Genomic DNA, 19,900 nt, shown 5'->3' on the forward strand with positions numbered 1-19,900 from the left:
GCACAGCCGCGGGTCCGCTATGCCGCCGCCGCGGCGCGCGTTATGGCATGCAGCGGAAACCATACGCACGTTCGGCCGGCCAGCCGGAAATATGCTTCGGACATGGAGACCGTGCAGCTATTCCGGCGCACAATTGCGGCTGTGATAAAGCCCCGGGGCCTCCGCTTTTCCAGCCGTGGCCTGAAGTGGCCGGTCCCTCGGTTGGTCACCTTGGTGACCTCATGATAGGATTTGGGAGAGGCCACGGGGTCGGCGGGCTGGAATGCATAAGCCACGTCCGTTTATTCCGGCTCGCACAGACCAGTACGGGCGGCCGCAGACTGCGCCTTGGCCGTTCTTGGCCTTCTTTCGTGCGCGCTGTTCTGTTCGGCTTTTTGTTCGCGTCTTTTTTAAACGCGCCTATTATCGCCTGCCGATCATGTACGCCCTTCGAAGGTAACGACTCCGCGATGATGGAATGGAGGCGTTTGGTAGCTTCCAATGGTTCAGCGTGTGATGCGGGCAACCTTATTAAATAATAACTATTACAGGTGCCAGTAAAAAAATGAAAATGTGAAATAATTATTGCAGGATCAATAATAACAGGAGCAATTCATTACAAAGTAATTATAAAATGTTAACTAATAATTCCGGTGGACCAAATTTACACTCGGGAGAGCGAACAAAACATCCCGACGGAAGTATACAATTACTTGCTTAAATAATCAAGCTAACTTTTCTTTTCTTTTCCGCAGTTAATTTTGCTTAGAGAATCCCCATAAATGTATTTTGAAGCTGGTGCTGCGTTCAACTTTACAAAAATTGATATATGAAACCCGGGTACCTGGTCCAGAGCGTTATTCAAGCTTTTCCGTCTAGCCCAGAGGCTATTTTGAACCAGTAAATACACATGCATGCACAGTGGCCGGAAAAGGCACCTGACCAAATAACAGCCAAGCAGTATATAACGTTCACATTTTTTTCTTGCGAGTTTCAGAAGTGAAGAGAAGGCCCACGCTCGGTCGTAATCGATACTCGAAGCCCCGCGCGCGTTCCGGCGCGAGTCGTGTCACGTCGCATTCGCCGTTTATTGCTACGCTACGGGCTGTTTCATAATTCATAAAATCCACTTTTCCCGTTTATTTATTTTTTGAGCATGAATTCTCGATGTTTATCCGCGACAGTTATGCGCATAATTCTGGAAATTTAGCTACGCCTGTGTAACCTATTTGTTCGTTTGTTTTATTTGTTTATTTATTTGTACAAAAATGCAGGTAATGGATGGCCCAAGCAGAAGTGGTGTGTTCATACACCATTGTGAAAAAAAGCGAAAGCAAATAAAACTGAAGCAACGAGCGATCGAAGGAAATAAAAGAGAACACGCGTATATAGCCCACGCAGGGGTTTCCCCAGGCATCGAATCAAGGGGGGGTGTCTCAATGGCTCTGGGGGGGGGGGGGGGTCATAAACTAGAAAAGCTGCTTTTTTGTCCCACTAGTTAAGTAATTAAGTTAATTAATTAAGTTAAATGATTAGGTTACGATTAGTTAAATAATTAGGTTAGGTTAACTAGTTACATAATTAAGTTAAGTTAAATAACTAGTTAAGTAAACTTCCCTCGACTGTGGGACTGTCCTGCATACTCGCGTTTCCGCTGCCTCCATTGGACCATTTTTCCCCGGGCACCCGACGTCACTCCCAAAATCACTTCAAGCGAGTGGGGAATTGCTGCGTCCCCCGCGTGGTATTCCACTTCGGCGTATTAAAAATGGCAGCAAGGCACACCCCCGACAATATCTGGGTTTCAGAGAACTCGTGCACAAAATGTTCTCGTCCTGCAGTTGCTCCCGCACCCACCCATCACCCGTACCATTCGTATGAATGTCACGGTAGCAGGCGAAAGTTCCCCGCACGGGGCACCTTGAGCAATCTTGGTGACGGTACTGGCGATACCGCGGACCCCGAGCCCCCATACTCACGCTGTATCCTACCGTGGCTAGGAGTTTTAAGGTGAAGGGTAGAAACCACAAACGGTGGCTGTCGGAGCCGTGGTCAAGCTCCGGCGGATGGGCTCCCTGTCTGTTTACCAGGCAGGGAGCTCCGGGACCTCTCTCGGCATCAGGGTAAACCGAGCGAAGGAAGTACCCCCGTTCCCTGCTTTTTTTCCATGCTGCATGGTTCTTTCAAAATTTTCTAAACCCACTGATCGGCCCCCCAAAAGGGGCCGCACCGAAGCGAACTTTCCCCCATTGCCTGCCCTATCATTCCAAATACCTGACAACTTTCCCCGGTTCTTGATCATTGCATCCGAAGACAATACAAAGCCAGTGACATCTACATCGGTTTTCTTAATAGCTAAGTGCATTGAACGTGTTGTGGGAAAACACTACAAAGCCAAGAAACTGACCTCTGGAGAGATCCTTGTAGAAGTAAACAACCCGGCACAATCAAAAAAGCTTCTTGAACAAACCCTCATTGGCGACCTGAAAGTCAAAGTCACTCCCCACCGAACGCTAAATACATCCCAAGGTGTGATATCCGAATCTGATCTCTGCAATGAAACTGACTCTGACATCCTCGAGGGCCTGCGCGACCAGGGCGTCATTGCAGTAAGGAGGATCACTATGCGTCGAGAAAATCAGGAAATCAAAACCAAACATGTTGTCCTCACCTTTGACCGCAGTACCTTACCCGAATTTGTGAATGCAGGCTTTCTTCGATGTACCGTCCGACCATATATCCCCAACCCGCGTCGGTGCTTTAAGTGCCAACGTTATGGGCACAGTACTAACAACTGCCGTGGGCGTTTAACGTGTGCAAAGTGCTCAGAGCACGACCACGCCAAAGAGAATTGCAACAGCACTTTGATTAAGTGTCCGAACTGCAGTGGGCCGCACACAGCTTACTCAAGGACGTGTGAAACATTCAAACTTGAGAAGAAAATACTCAATCTTAAAGTCAGCGAGAACATCTCTTACTTAGAAGCGCGGAAAAGGCTCAGCGCCTTTGCTTCTGCGAAGTATGCCGACGCAGCTCGCCGGGGGGCGGAGCGGCGTCTTGTCACTGCGGCCACCCAGTACTGCGAAGCAGACTTGGTGCCGCCCCAGCCCCCCAAGGTGCTGCCTAAGGCAGCCCAACCAGCTGACGCAACACCTGTGGCACCCGCAAGTGTTGCGTCGGCCACGAACGCCAGGAGTGACGGCTCTGCCGTTGGTCCCCTTCTTCCGGCTACCAGACCTCAGGTGGCCATGGATGTAGATGTGGCGGGTCCTTCGACCGCCTCTGCGTCCAACACGCAACAAACGATGGTGGGAGGAAATCCTTCCACCACTTCGAACATATTCCGTGTCGGAGGCCGCAAGGACTCCATCTCGTCGCTGTCTCAGCACTCAGACGAGGACATGGACATGACACCGTCTCGGCCAGCACCAAAGGCGGTGAAAGAACAGCGCTCCATGGCGGGGCGGGGAAAAAAGCCAGCAGCCCCCCGTGTCACTGGCCCAGATCATACCTGAGTGTGGTAGGTGATACATCCATCCCTAGTCTTCACCAGCCAAAATCTTCTTTAAACATTTATGGTATCACAAATAGTTACGCAGTGGAACTGTAGAGGATTAATTAAAAACCTAGATGATATCTATGAAATCCTACACAAAACTCAAACAACTGTCCTGTGTTTACAAGAGACTCACTTGAACTCTAAGCATACCAACTTCCTAAACCAATACTCAGTATTTAGAAAAGACAGAGACAGCTGCTCGCACTGCTCTGGTGGTGTGGCAATAGTTATACAAAAAGCTGTCCCTTGTCAATCTATCCATTTGCGCACCGGCCTAGAAGCGGTTGCTGTTCGGGCAATTATATTCAATAAGTTAACAACAATTTGCTCACTGTACATTCCCCCTGAATATCGTCTGTCCAGTTACGAATTTGAGTCCCTTATAGATCAACTGCCAGAACCGTTTTTACTAGTTGGTGACCTTAATGCGCACAGCCCACTATGGGGATCGGAACGCACAGATTCCCGGGGCCGGTTGATAGAAAACTTTCTCTTGTCATCCGGAGCTTGTCTCTTTAACAAAAAGCAGCCGACATACTACAATATAGCACACCACACATATTCACACATTGATCTTGCTATAGGCTCCCCCGTTCTTTTTCCATCCATCGAATGGGAAGTGGGTACGAATCTCTACGGGAGCGACCACTTCCCAGTCACCCTCAGATATTTAGAAAAATGCCCCTACAGTTACACTTCACATGAAAAGTTCAAAGAAGCTGGTGCCGACTGGGCAACGTTTAAAGAGATGTCGAAACTTACTTATACCCCTGTCAAACGTGCCTATTTAAGTGCACTTACACGGAGTGCACTTGGATAAAATGTCATTCGGGAGCAGCTAAACGGCAAACGCGAATGACACTTTACAAGGAACGCACTTTAAGCTGAGTGTGGTCCCCAAACACACTTTACCGGGGCCAGCTCGCCGAGTGAGTAATCTCGTGAACAGAAGTCCGAAAATCGGAAAAATTAACGTAAAACCGCGAGCGTTTAGATGATAATAAGTAACGTTAAAAGTTAATTATAGATATATTGCTTATTTACCTTTACAAAAATTGAAGCAGCGACGAAAAATAAGAAAATAACCTCTCTCTCAACAACGTGCCAGCGCCGCCTGGTGGGTGTTTTGCTCCATGGCAGCCGTTCTCTGCGGCGTTCTCGTAGGTGGTTTCTTGTGGCCCTGTGATTGTGTTCGTGTTTCAGCCTATTTCCGTTGTATTCAACGCTTTCAGATAATTTCCCCCGAACAATAATGCAGCTGTACGTCATTCACTGCGCAGTGAATAACAGTGAAAATAAAAGCGCCGGTGTTCAGTCGCCGTCCCGACTCTGTTTTTGTGGTCTTGTGCGATGCGCCGATTGCGATTTTAAACAATTCAAACACAACGAATTGTTTACAATATTCCTCACGTGATAAAGAGGGGGGATTTCAAGTAATTTTGCGTAATATTTACGCCGGCTATCGTCACTGACATCACGGCCAAGGGCACTTTATTTCGTCGTTTAGCAGCGCGCAGCCTAAGTGTCACTTGGGAAGCCCGAGTGCACTCGGCGGAAGTGCACTTAAATAGGCACGTTTGACAGGGGTATGACACATCAATAACACACTTAGGTATTGATGAAGCGTGCTTCTTTATCACAGCACATATACTTGATGCTGCTAGCGTTTCTATTCCCCAGACCTCCGGTACCACACGTAATCTTCAGAGGCCCTGGTGGAATGACGATTGCAAGAAGGCCAGAAATGCTCAGAATAAGGCCTGGGGGGTCCTCCGCAGGTATCCTACTACAGAAAACCTAATTTCCTTCAAGCGCGCAAAAGCCATGGGATGGCGAATCCGACGTCAGGCAAAAACAGATAGTTGGAGGTCTTTTCTATCATCAAGAAATTCCTATACAGATGCGCGCAAAGTTTGGAACAGGATACGGAAACTGCAGGGGCAGAAAACATATGTCACACCTCTTGTCAGCACCACTGGCGATACACTTGAAGACCAAGCAAACACCCTGGGACAGCACTTTGAACATATTTCCAGCTCCTCCCACTACACTGAGACATTCCTGCGATACAAAGAATCTATTGAAAGAAAGCGTAATCGTGACCACAAGAAATCTAATGATGGGTATAACTCTCCTTTTTCGCTGCAGGAACTTATGGTAGCCCTCAACACATGCCGTGCTTCGGCGCCAGGAGCTGATAAAATAACATACACAATGATTCAGCACCTGCACATAGATACCCTCAATACTCTTCTCTTCTTGTACAACAAGATATGGTGTGCTGGGTACTTTCCTCATGCTTGGAAAGAGGCAATTGTGTTGGCTATATTGAAAGAGGGGAAAGATGCCTCTTCTGTGACAAGCTATCGCCCTATTGCTTTGACAAGCTGCTTGAGCAAGCTCTTTGAAAAGATGATCAATAGACGGCTTATCTATTTCTTGGAATATCATGGTGTCCTTGATAGCTGCCAGGCAGGCTTTCGCTTGGGCAGGTCAACAACTGACAATCTTATAGCTGTTGAATCTTATGTTAAAGAAGCTTTTGCCCATAAGCAGCACTGTATATCTGTATTTTTTGACATCGAAAAGGCCTATGACACCACTTGGCGGTATGGCATCCTGCATGACCTTAAATCTTTCGGCATTTGTGGAAACATGTTGAACACACTGGAAAGCTACTTATCAGATAGAACATTCCGGGTACGAGTTGGTGCAGCATTATCCAGGACGTATACACAAGAAAATGGCGTTCCCCAGGGTGGAGTACTTAGCTGCACACTTTTCATTGTAAAAATGAATACGTTAGGGAGAGCACTGCCACCCACCATTTTTTATTCAATCTATGTAGACGATGTTCACATCAGCTTCAGGTCATGCAACTCCTCTATCTGTGAACGGCAGATCCAAGTTGCTGTGAACAGACTAGCCAAGTGGGCAGACAAAAATGGTTTTATCCTAAATCCGCAGAAAAGCACTTGTGTTCTCTTTTCCAGGAAGCGTGGGATCCATCTGCAACCAACCATACAACTTAAGGGAGTTGACATACCCGTAAAAAGAGAACACAAGTTTCTTGGAGTAGTTTTAGATGATAAACTTACATTCATCCCACACATTAAACAACTTAAAATGAAATGCATGAAGACTATGAACATCTTAAAAGTCCTTTCCCGCCAGTCATACGGTGCAGATACAACATGCCTTTTACGTGTTTTTAACAGTCTTGTCAGGTCCCGTATAGACTATGGAAGTGTAGTGTATGGGTCTGCTTCAAAAACAGCTCTAAAAATGCTGGACGCAGTGCTGCACTTGGGGCTCCGCCTGGCGTCCGGGGCTTTCCGGACGAGTCCTATTGAAAGCCTCTATGCAGAAACGGATCAGTGGTGCTTAGAGCACCAGCGTACATACATGGCACTTTTGTACTGCGTAAGGGCAACATCCTTAAATAGTCATCCGCTAAATGCTATTCTTGAAAACAAAGCGTCCGAAAGGCTGTTTTTGAGCCGTCCGTCGCTTCCTCTGCCTTTCTCTATCCGAGTGAAGGTGGATGCGGAGGAATTTGGGGTTATTTTATCAGAATCTTACAAAGCTGACTTCGTTGAGTTCATGCCGCCTTGGCAACTGCGCCCTGTCACCTGTGACATGTCGTTCAAGGAAATTTACAAAAAACATTCACCCGCACAACTCATCCGACAACACTTCCTGCACTTGCAAAACAAATTCCCGTACACTGCCTTTTACACAGATGCCTCCAAAACTGCCACTGCTGTGGCATGTGCTGCACACGGTCCCAACTTTGCCAGCACAAGGACACTAAACAGAAACACAAGTATATTTACGGCTGAGGCACATGCTATATTAATTACGCTAGAACACATAATACAAACAAAGACACAACAATACATTATATACACAGACTCATTGAGTGTTGTGACAGCACTGCATTATGGAAAACCAAGTAGGAACATTGTGCTGAACAGGTTAGTTAAAGAGATAATGGCAGCCTACGCTTTAAAACAGGTCATAGTCGTGTGTTGGGTGCCTGGACACAGTGGCATTCCTGGTAATGAACTCGCAGACCAGAGCGCCGCTGCGGCAGCACTTCGCTGCAGCGTCGACGTTCAGCAGCTTCCCTATCTTGACTGGAAACCATTCATTCGAAAGGCAATCCGACAACGCTGGCAGCAACACTAAGACACTCAGACAGATAACAAACTCCACACTATAAAACCCCAATTAGGCAGCTACTACACAGAAAAACACAACAGAACAACGGAAGTATACATGTGCAGATTACGAATAGGTCATACATACGCTACTCACTCGCACCTTCTGCAGGGCAAACCACCGCCACAATGCGACAGGTGCGGACATCGCCTATCCGTCAGCCATGTCTTAGTTGAGTGTGGGTACTTCCACAAGGCAAGGAAAAAGCACTTCCGGGAACTCTACACTCACATGATTCCTCTTCATCCCTCGATGTTTTTAGCTGATCAACCCTTAATTCCAAGTAAACGCCTTTTTGCTTACCTGGGAGACATTGGCTTTTTAAACCGCATATCATACCATGTGTAACCTCGGGGCCCCTCAGAGTGGGAGGACGCTATGAGTGTCTATTTATTTTTTACATTCTTACCCTGCCATTCCCATTTCCCCAATTTTATTGCTGTTTTAAATGAGGGGCTGTATACACCCCCCACACTAACCTCTCTTAAAATCGTCACATTTACAGCACCATTTTATTAAAACATCATTCAAAATGATCAACCATTGCATTGGCGCTCTTTGGCCATCGTTGCCCTTGCGCCATAAAACAAACAGATACTACTAGCAGGCGAAAGTTTCCGTGACTAATCTGCGGCCGTTGAAGCTCCCCTTTTCCTTTACTTTTTTTTTTTCATTTTCGCTACTCCCTGGCTGGTAGCAATTAATGTGCTCGCAGCGTGGTCAGCCTTAAACCACTTTGCCCCTTTCCTTTGAAAGCCTTTTTTGTGTGCACACACGAACTTGCCACGAGCTGTCGAAAAAAAGGAAATAAATACGTGCAACGCTAACAGCAAGCTCGGGGGGCGCACTTTTGTTTATTTTGCCCGAGGCTACTGCCAAGAATAGCAGACGGGCAGCCCGCGCATGCGCAGATCGATACTGAAAAAGGTCCACACAAGGACTGACAAGAGTGAAATTTGGGGATTCAAGGGGGGGTGTCCAGAAAAACTAAGGGGGGTCTACACCCCCTAGGGAAATCACTGAGGTCTCGTTTCAGTAATTATTATTATTTTAATTCTTTATTCGGGTGGGAGACTCAAGGTCTAGTCAGGGATGGGGAAGGCGGTAAAAAAGTAGAGAGCGTCTACATTCCCTTGTGTATCCCCGTGGTACAAGCGAAAGTCCTCAGGGGACATAACAGTCTCTCTTGGGTGAGCCCGGCCCAGAGGAGGCGATGCCCACTCCTGGAGGGTCTTGATGTACGGCGGAAGATGGGCTCTACTCTCCGCCGCGAGCCCCGAGCACTTCCACATCATGTGCTGCATTGTTGGCCATGTTGGCGCGTGACACGAGGAGCAGGTCACGATGGTAGTCTCCCTGGAGTTCTCGGGGGGTTCTCTCAGCCAGGTGTCTTGAGCGTCGGGGAACGTATGCCCGCCACTTCGCGAGCACGTCCTCCGTAAGAGCAGCCCCTGCTCTTATTTTGTGTAGCAGGACTTGGGGCCCCCCCTGGGAAGACCTCCTGGCAGTGGTCGGGGGTCATGGGGTGTAGCGGCACGGAGCTTCGCCCTGCTCTCTTTCTTGGCAGAGGTTCTGTCGTCCGCAGGGTCTGGGTCGTGCCGTGCTGGGGGAACAGGGTGTAATGGGTCGGAGCGGATACTTGCTTCGTCGCTCGCCCACGCGTGGGCGGCCTCGTTCCCGACGCCACCCGCGTGTCCCGCACCCAGTCCGGGCCAGTGATTTCCCTACACCCCCCCTAGGGGGTGTGTAGACCCCCCCCTAGTTTTTCTGGACACCCCCCCCCCCCCTTGAATCCCCAAATTTCACTCTTGTCAGTCCTTGAATAGACCTTTTTCAGTATCGATCTGCGCATGCGCGGGCTGCCCGTCTGCTATTCTTGGCAGTAGCCTCGGGCAAAATAAACAAAAGTGCGCCCCCCGAGCTTGCTGTTAGCGTTGCACGTATTTATTTCCTTTTTTTCGACAGCTCGTGGCAAGTTCGTATGTGCACACAAAAAAGGCTTTCAAAGGAAAGCCTTTGTACAGTACACACTGTACAGTACAGTACACACGGACGTACAGTGCACACTGTCCGTAGTGCCGGCTTGCTCCGAGCTCTCTGCTCCCACATGCGAGTCTCAGCCGCGCACACCCGCTCACGCAGTGCCTTCGGTCCCAAGCTCGTTCCCTTGAGGTCGTTCAGGGTTGGCAGCGGCACTTCATACTTAGTGGCCAGGGCCCTCGTTCGCCGGTTCCACCGGGACGTCACCCCAGTGTACAGCATGCACATCTGCACCCGGTGTACCCATCGGTCCCCTCTGAGGGCCCAAGACCTGATCTCAAATCCCAGCCTCGCCACTGCCTCCTGAGCCTCGAACGATGACCACCCAAGGTCGCCCTGAACGGCCTGATTTGTCGTCGCTCTGTGTGCCCCCAGGGCCATCCGACCTACCCCCCGCTGTCTGCGCTCCATGTACTCCCGTGTTGCATTTGACAGGCAGATCACTGAGTTCGCGAATGTCAGCCCCGGAACCGTCACCGCCTTCCAGAGGCTACGTACCACTTCCATTCGGTTGAAGGCCCATAGTGCCCTGCATCTGAGCACACTCTGTCCCCGCAGTGCTTTCTTCTTCAGCTTTCGTTCGTGCTCCTCCATATAGCCAGCCGCCGTTCCGATGGTCACTCCCAGGTACTGGTACGATGTCGCGTACGGGATCACCTGTCGCTGAATGGTCAGTGGATCATTCTGGTTCGGCACACCCGTGACGCCCCACCGCAGCACCGCACATTTCCGCGCACTGAACCGGAGTCCGAGGCCATCCGCATGCCTGGAGCATACGTCCATTAAGCTCTGCAGCTCCGATTTGGTTCCGGCTGTCAACACGACGTCGTCCGCATACATCAGGCCGGGTAACGTCTGGCGCACCGATTTCCCTCCATCCATGTACGACACGTCAAAGCCGAGGCCGCAGGTTTCCAGGTCCGTCTCAAGGTCACACAGGAGCAACATGAACAGCAATGGGGACAGCGGGCAGCCCTGACGAAGGCCTCGCTCAAGGGGCACTGGACTCGACCGCCTGCCCTGCCATTCCACCATCACCTCCGCTCCAGAGTACAGCCCCTGGAGTCGCTCAACAACCTCTTTTGGCAGGCCCTTGTGTCGCAGCTAATTCCACAGCGTGGAGTGGCCGACGCAGTCGTACGCTTTTTCGATGTCCAGGAACGCCATCCATAGTTCTCTGCCCTGCGTGCGTGCCATCTCTATACACTGGGTGATGACAAACAGGTTGTCATCTAGGCGCCTTCCCCTACGGAACCCGTTCTGTAGCTCTCCCAGGATGCCACTCCTTTCCGCCCAGGCCTGTATACGACCGCGGAGCACCTGAGCGAAAACCCGATACAGCACCGGGGTCACCGTAATGGGCCTGTACGAAGTCCAGCTGCACCGGTCTCCCGCCCCCTTGTACAGGAACACCATCTTTCCTTGCCTCCACTTCTTGGGTACTGTCCCAGTCCTCAATATGGTACTCAATATTTCTTGCAGTGCCCGTCGTTGTTGAGAGCCTATTTTCTTCAGCAGCGCTGCTGGGAACTCGTCCAATCCTGTCGCAGTCCCTGCCTGGATGTGCCTTATGATGTTCTTAAGTTCCAATTCTCCGACAGGGCCCAGCCACTCTTCAAGCTCTGTACTCTCTTCTGCTTCTTCACTGGTACAGGGCAAATCAGCTGTGTCTCTGCGCCGGAAAGCTTTTCTGATCTGCTCTGCCATCAAATCACATCCCTCGTCCTCTGATAGCAGTTGATCGGACTCAGGGTGACGCAGGTCTTGTTTAGGTGGTGCATGTTGGTATGCCCGCTGCAGATGCCGCCAGAATTTTCTAGGCGCGTCCCGGCCACTCCTCTTTAGCTCATCCAGGAACTGGCGGTCAACTGCCCTGATCTTCTCCTGGATTACGGCTGCTGCCCGATGTTTCTTCGCCATGTACCCTTTCCAGCAGTGCTCCAGGACAGCCTCCGGCTGCCGCATCCTGACCGCCTGTCGATGCGCCCGGCAAGCCTCTTTTCTTTCACTCACCGCGCGTTGGACCTCCTTATCCCACCACCTTTTCAATCTGTACTTCTGCCGTCGGCCTTTCCGTCTTGGCTTTTTTTCCAGCTCTTCACGTACCATTTCGACGAGGCGTGTGCATTCATCTACCGGTGACGCTTCCAGGCGTTCCGCCATACGCTCAACTTCGCTGTCCGATAGGCGGCGGCCATTCTTTGCCCCCACGTCCTCCGCGGATCTCCCTCGGCGCCCACCGAATTCTAGTAAAAGCCTGTTGTGGTCGCTCCCTATGCTGTGATCCCCCTGCTCATCAATGATCATTCTGGTGAGCCTGTCCCGCAGTACAGGAGACATCACTGCGTAGTCGATGGTGGAGCTTCGTCCTGCTGTGGACCATGTGGTCTGTCCCACACATTTGGGCTCAAGGTTACCTAGAACGAGTCCCAGGTTCTCTCCCATGTCCATCAGCTTTTGGCCATTGAAATCCGTGGTACCGTCCAGGCAGTCCACGTGTGCATTAAAATCTCCCACGACGAGAATGCGATGATCCCTCCAGAACGATTTAATGTCCTCCTGTAAACACCTCCAGAGGTCTTCGTTCTTCTTTCTTGCCCCTTCTTTCTTACCCCGGCATTGGTGGTTGCTCGTCTCGTTGTGTGCCCTTTGTACCGCTCCTCTATGATGTGGCGTAGCGGAGGAAGCCTCGCAAACGGGTAGAGCTCCTCGGTTCTGGTGTGCTTGGGCAGACCCGTGATAGTTCGCAGGCACTCGCAGTGCAGCGTTTCTAGTTGCGCGTGTTGCGCTTGGGTGAGCTCGAAGCAAACCGCGCCGTAGCTATATAGCATGCCTTCGGTGTAAGCGCCGCCTGCGCCGCACCGCCGAAGCGGTTGCCCATCCGCAAGATGATATGAAGCTGTTGCCGTCACGTAACCTTCAGCTGTCGGAAATAGAACTGATAAGATAGGAACAAGAAAATAAAATATATCGTGGTGATTAAAAACAAATTTTGAACGAAAAAAGGAAATTTTACCCAACCGAGCAGTCTGAAAACTGATGCAGTAAACGAGCCGTGAAGTGCACAAGGCAATTTAGGTGGTTCTGGCTCCCTGGCTTTTGCTCGGCCTCTGCTGCACCCAGTGCCACCGATCTAAACTTGGTGGGGGAAGGGCAAGGGGTGGGGGAACTTAGATCTAATAGCTGAAAAAGGCGGGGGGCTCAAAGGGGACGAGACAGCTCGTTAGAAAGGCTAGAAAGGAGGGAGACCCACCCGAACGTCTGCCTCGCGACGCGCACTCCCCACAACCTGCTCGTCGGCTCCTTGCCTCCTCGCCACTTTTCCTCGCACTTCTTGGCCCAGAATTTTCCTCCTCTCCAATTATCGGTAGTCATTATCCGCCTGTATGCAGTTAACAACCTCGTCTGTGCCTCCTTCCCCACAGATGCAGTCGGTAAGAGGGTCGAGTTTATTCGAGGCGGAGTCGGATCTGAACCTCTCCGAGCTTTGGTTGGTTGGTAGAACGTTTATTGTGGTAACAGGGAAGTGGTAGAGGGGCGTGGACAGCCTCCTAATTCCAGGAGGCCCCTTGTCCGGGCTGCTTCCAGTGCGCGGCGCACCAGGGCGACCTGGCGCTCCGGTGCGTAGCTGGTCAGCTCGGACTCCCACTGCTCAGGGGAAGGGGAGGGGTGGGGGTGTTGGGGCCAGGAGAAGACGAGATGGTAGGTGTTGAGAGGGATTGGGACAATGATGTGGGCAGTCGTGTGGGAAGAGAGAAGGGGAAATGTGGGATAGGATGATGTGGTTGTAGTAGGATGTATTTTTTTTTGTGCATATCGGAATTATACGTCTGGGTGCCCGAATAAACGGATCGATTTTAAAAAAAAGAGATGACAGTTTAAAATTTATAGTCGACATCTGCATTACCGCGTCAGGGATCATATTTTAATTGCGATAGCAATTGACAGCGCACACCTCTTCAGATACAAGAAATGAGAGTGCCTTAAAGGGTAAGCAAACCAATGGTCACTATAACAGCTTGAAATGCTCAAAAATACTAAGAACAGAAGCATTCGTAAACAGAAACAAAAGCATCTTCATCAACTAGCACTGCGCATACATACCCTGGCCTGCTAAAAAAACGTGCAGAACAAGATTACTTGTCACCTAGGCGGTTCGAAGTAGTAGTTTCCAGCAAATTCTTGAAATGTCCACATGCCGTAACACCTGTAATAAATCACTACAAGTTCGTTTAAAGCACACGGATTACTAATTAAGATACTCATCAACGTCATCAACGCGCTTATAAGAAATTTATTCTATGATAGTAAGTTGCGACGATCCAAGCGAGTTCATCGCGAGGGCGACCTATAAGGCATTTTTAATCACCACGTATATACTCTAGTGTTTCCTGCATAAGGTACCTCCTGAAAACGGCGAACTTCATGTTCGTGCTGGCTGGAAACTTCAATGGTGATCCGATAGAGTCGCTTTTTGGGACGCTGCGAATAACTCACAAACATCTTGCGAAAAAAAAATATGCTGGGTGGTGAAATGCAGGCCCAGAATTGTTTACAAGATCCCGCTGTCATGTCAGGACGTTGCATTGACCATCGCCTGCGTGAACAACCCAATTTGCTCAAAGTGTCGGCAGGTCGTTAGCTTGCTGTGCATTGCTAAGCACGTGGCGGCTGCCCGACGTTAAAAAAACTGTGGTTGATTCCTCTGTCATAGGAATCGGTAAAACACTGAAGTGAAATGTGCAGCGAAATTCCTCTGCAGCTGAGTATGATTTCCGGGTTAAGGGTGTATATCCAATCTGGGGCATATCCAGAACAGGTGGTGCAAATCAGCCGTGACGGCTTGCTGACAGTATGGACATTCTGGGTTGATGTGGGGGTAGTACCATTTGCGAATTGTTTCCGGTGAAAATGATGCATTTGTATAGAATTTGTTAATAAATATTTCTTGGGTTCTTGTAAGGGAAGGTCTGTTGGAAACGTGATCCTTCGGCGTAAGTTGCTTGAGTCGGAGTTTCTTTTCGTGTTTGTGCCGGTGTATGTTCCAGTGAAATGGCGCGTACCCACTCATGGGGATTGGCCAGGAAATGGGCGCCTTACAGAAAGAAATTAGGTAATTTTTGTAGGGAAAGAAAAATATTTAAATATTAGGATGGATTAGCAGTAGATGAGTAGAGAAATAAAAGTAAGGAGATTAGAGAAAAAAAGAAAAAAAGAGGTAAAAACGAACACCATTTAATGAAAATTGGAAGTAAGAAACACGAAGAAAGTGGTACAGACGAAGCAGTGAGCTGGGCGCGCATATTCTTGACAAGGGAATCCAGTAGGGCTAAATGATGTCTAGCACGGCAGACGGCCTGATTCCAGGATGAATGAGTGCAACTCACTGCAAAGATCCCCGTGGCAGAATCCCAGTTCCTTCGCCCCGAATGACAAAATAACTGTAGTAGACAGCGGGAGGTTTATCCGGCTGCATGTACTTTATCTTCGTCTTATCGAGGAGAACCGTCGGCAGGAGAAGAAGAAATGGTCGATTGTTTCTGGTTCTTTGCAAAAGGCGCATAACGGCGACAAGGCCAGATTAGAGCTTTGCAAGTAATAATTTAAATTTGGCACGCGACAGCGAAAGCTAGTGAGGGTGACTTCACAAGCTCGCGACTGGCTTATGCTGCACTTCCATGAGTACCGGAGGTGCTCGAGCTCCGAGTCTTCGCGAGCAGAATCAGGCAGACTTTGAAGTAAGCACAGCCTACGGAAGCGAGCCGAAGTTATGAGGGAAATGGGCGGCAGAACCTCCCTGGACCGCCCAATGATGCATTCCCGCCAGAGCATCCGCCGATTCGTTAAGCCAGATACCTGCATGTCCAGGTACCCAGACCAAACGAAGTTCACGAATGGAGGAAGGTGATAAAAAAGCAAGGACTCGACGTAGGGGGGATGAAGTTGAAGAAGAAAGGGCAGAACAAACAGAAAATGAATCCGTGAGAATTATTGCCTGTCGTTTCGAGGAACCAAGCTTACGAAGGGCCAAGACTATTGCGAGAAATTCTGCGTGGAAAGATGTAGTAAAGTTAGGCAGCCGGAGGGAAAAGGCCCAATCTATACCGGGAGAAACAATATATCTACGCCTGCCTTCTCCTTCCGGACAGAAGCATCGGTTGCAACAATGGCGTGGAATGGGAAACCGTTCAGATGATCCTGTAGGAGGCCTGTTAAAAGGTTCAGAGGGAGTAATTTTGCGTTAGAGGGAAAGATTTCACCAAAAGAAATATCTAAGGGCGACACTCTGTCAAGTACTGGAGCCGACAAGAGGGCCACATTTAATAGGCCAAGCAGAGCTTGTACAAAGACCGCCTGCGGATGTTTGAACCGCAGCCATGAACTACCGAAGGCCATGTAACGAAGGCAGTTTGCGGCCTGGATATGGGCGATTCCATGACTCGTAAAAATGCATCTACGGTGAGGGCATGCATGCGTGAGACTAATTGAAGAATACGGGCTTCCATGTATAAAATTTTAATTGGTACATAACGGGGAAGACCCAGACATAAACGAAGAGCTTGTCTTTAGAGAATTATCAACGGGCGACGTTTGTAGTGGGGACTCCCGGAGAATAGCACACATTCAAATTCTATAGAATTGGCCGGACGTACATTTTGTAAATCATTAGTAGGGTGTTACGACGCATGCCCAATCTTTTGTGACTTAGCCCTCTCAAGAATGACACAGCCCGAGCCCCTTGTAAGTCATCGTCGTATCCATCTATATCGTCGTCTTCCTCCTCATGCATGACCGGCGGGCCCGGACCGTTTCGTCAGCAGGCTTTCACATTTCTCCCAAAGCGGAATGCAGGAGCATACGCTATCGAACCGGCGCCAACCGGCTTTGTGAACTTGGTGTCTGTACTGGCGTGCTGTTTGGTGCTCCATCCTTGAGGCGCGGACGCACGTGAAATGTTTTCTCTGTAATACTAGTCGCTTTCCTTTTGCGAGCGCCACGCGTAAGCCTGGAGGGCACCAGGCGTTCCTCGTAAAGTGCCTGCCTACGTGCGCGCTAAACTGCGGGAGTAAGCTGATGCCAAGCATCTTTTGTGGACGTGCGTGGGAACAAGGACAGCTCGAGACGACGCCCCCAGAAATGTAGGTCTCCGTTGGGATAAACCGGATGACTACAACCGCTGGGTGCAGGAAGATAGATAGATAAATGGACGGACGGATGGACGGACGGACGGATGGATGGATGGATGGATGGATGGATGGATGGATGGATGGATGGATGGATGGATGGATGGATGGATGGATGGATGGATGGATGGATGGATGGATGGATGGATGGATGGATGGATGGATGGATGGATGGATGGATGGATAGTACGCTGATGGACTTTCTGCACGTAACTGGACTTCATGCATAACTGGTAGACTCGACACCTTATCGGTTTCGTGACTATCTGTGCTTTTTGAGGCCTTTCTCTCTTGCTTTCCTAGTTTCCTCTCTTTCTCTTGCTCTCCTATATATACTTTCTTCTCTTTGTTTCTGTAAACCTCCTAAGCTTATATGCCGCGAGGCCAAAAACATGAAGCGAGAAAAAAAAAACTATAACTCGAAGTTTTCTGATGTCGCCACACACATTACGGCCAGCAACAACGGCTCCGCTGTTAAAAATCGTGCACCCCTCTGTCCAACGACTACGATGGTTGAACGTGAAAATATGAGGGCCCTTCCTTGGTTGTCATCTAAGTTAGGCTTTGACTCCCAGACGGATGGAACTTGTTTAACCGATGGCGGGTACTAGTGCAGCTTTGACTTTAACTCTCATGCAGTTCGGACTATCGATTGCAGCGGCTTTGATTTTGACCCTTGGCTATCGATCTGATCTGATTTCGCACGAAGAAGACTTCGCGTTCAGTCAGCGTCGTCGTTAGGCAGAAGGGTGCATGGGACGTTAAAGACGAACATAACATCTATACCAAACGAACTATCCCACGTATTTGTAGTAGGATTGCCACAAGGGAAAATTTGCATCTGAACGTACGGAAAGAGTGCGTTTTTGCAAAATTTAGAATTTATTTTTTTCAGAAACGGCTTCACTTGACTGCTCAGAAAATATTTTTAAACCAATGTACATCAATAGGTCTCACTTCGAAAAAATTGTCGGTTCGCTCCACGCTGCGGAAAATATTGTTGAAAAAGCACCATTTTAGCTTCATTCTGCCACCAAAAACGAAGGTGAAATACCGTACCTGCTAATGATATTCAATTTGAATTGACTGAAGAGACAAAGAAACACACCTGGTATAGCCACAGTTTCACCTTTCCGTCTTCTCCAGAATATTTTTTTTATTTAAAAATTGGCGCAGTTTTCAAAGGCACCGCATCTTTAAAGGGGCCATGCAGACAAAACGCAAGTTTAGTTCATTGGAAAGATTGCCTCGTTAGAATCATACTGACACCACTTTTAACCCACACCTCGTTCAAGTAAGCTATATGATTAGTCAAAAAGGGAATGGCCATGCGACCCACTCGCTCATTTCCAGCAAGAGAACCTATGATGTCATACCAGCTAGCTCTGCGATTGGCTGATGCCGGAAAAAGCAAACACAAATTAGGTAGGGCTTATCAGCTTGCCGAACGAGCTATTGGCGTTTAAATTTAGGGCACATTCTTTTTATAACACTGGTCGATTGGCGTAAGCGACGGTGTCTTACGTGACCATATTTGTCGAGCGAATGGCCATGTTTCCCGAAACGATTACTTCCTTCCGTAACAAAAACCAGCCAGCCATGTGCAAATACGGTCAAAAACAAAGCAACGACGCACAACGGTCCGCGGCTCAGCACTGGAAGTTCGTTTGACTACCCGCCCTTGTGACTTCATTGCGGATGTGACGGAAACACACGATTTGGCGGGAGAATCAAAATTTTAATCTTAATTGAATTAATTCTTAGTGAAGACGGCATCGTTTGCTGCCGGACGAGGGCTGGGGGCACTATAAAACACGAAATTTTTCGAATAAAAAAAACTTGTATTTTATCTGCATGGGCACTTTAAAGGAGTACTGACACGAAATTTCAAAGCTGAGATAACTATGTAAAACGCTTCCTTTTTATCAGGAGATATCTCCCAGCAAGTTTCAACAGCAGCCGTTCAGCGAAACATATTTAAAATCCATTTTAATCTTCGCCCGCACGAGAAAGCCCAGAGCGGGCCGTCGTGACATCATCTGCTACGTGCCCCAAACTGCCGACGTCGGGGCTCCCGTGACGAAGCCGACGCGCTGGCTGTGGTTGGCGCGCGCTGCTCGGGCGTGTGTACACGTCATGGTTTTGGGACTGACGTCATGCTGCCCGGGCCTGTGGGGACGGCGAAAACCTCGGCCGGTCTGGGCGAGCAGCGCGCACCGAGCAGCGCGCACCAACCACAGCCAGCGCGTCGGCTTCGTCACGAGAGCCCCGACGTCGGCAGTTTGTGGCACGTAGCAGATGATGTCACGTCGGCCCGCTCTGGGTGGCTCTGGGCTTTCTCGTGCGGGCGAAGATTAAAATTGATTTTAAATATGTTTCGCTGAACGGTTGCTGTTGAAACGTGCTGGGAGATATGTCCTGATAAAAAGGAAGCGTTTTACATAGTTATCTCAGCTTTGAAATTTCGTGTCAGTACTCTTTTAACAGAGCTGTTTAATTCGCAAAAAAAAAGCAAAGAAAAACTACCGAGCGCACGTGAGCGTACTCCTGGTGAGGACCGCCTGGCGTGACTCGCGCCACGTGAGGAGCTAGCAAAAAAATACTCGGAAAAAATACTTGGCGCACGTGAGCGCGCGCCTCGTGAGGAGTGCCCGGCGTCGTCCAGCTTGACCATCGAGAACACTCCTCCCAGCGTTCGTGAAGTGATATATCGCGTGCTCTTCTCCTCGCCGGTTCACGTGCACCTGAAGTGGGGAGCGCAGAACAGCTCGCTACAGCTGACGCCGAGTTCGCGCAGACGGATGCCGTGGGTCCTGGCGCGTGCTAACGCGGTCCACTTTGGGAGAGGTGTGAAAAGCTGCGGCCGAAACGATCCCAGGCTGCCAGTCATTGAGAACTTTCAGCGGCAAGTTCG

The sequence above is a fragment of the Haemaphysalis longicornis genome, unplaced genomic scaffold (genome assembly GCF_048455015.1).
Source record: "Haemaphysalis longicornis isolate Haplotype H1 unplaced genomic scaffold, Haemaphysalis longicornis Haplotype H1 scaffold_9, whole genome shotgun sequence".
Taxonomy (NCBI): Eukaryota; Metazoa; Arthropoda; class Arachnida; order Ixodida; family Ixodidae; genus Haemaphysalis; species Haemaphysalis longicornis.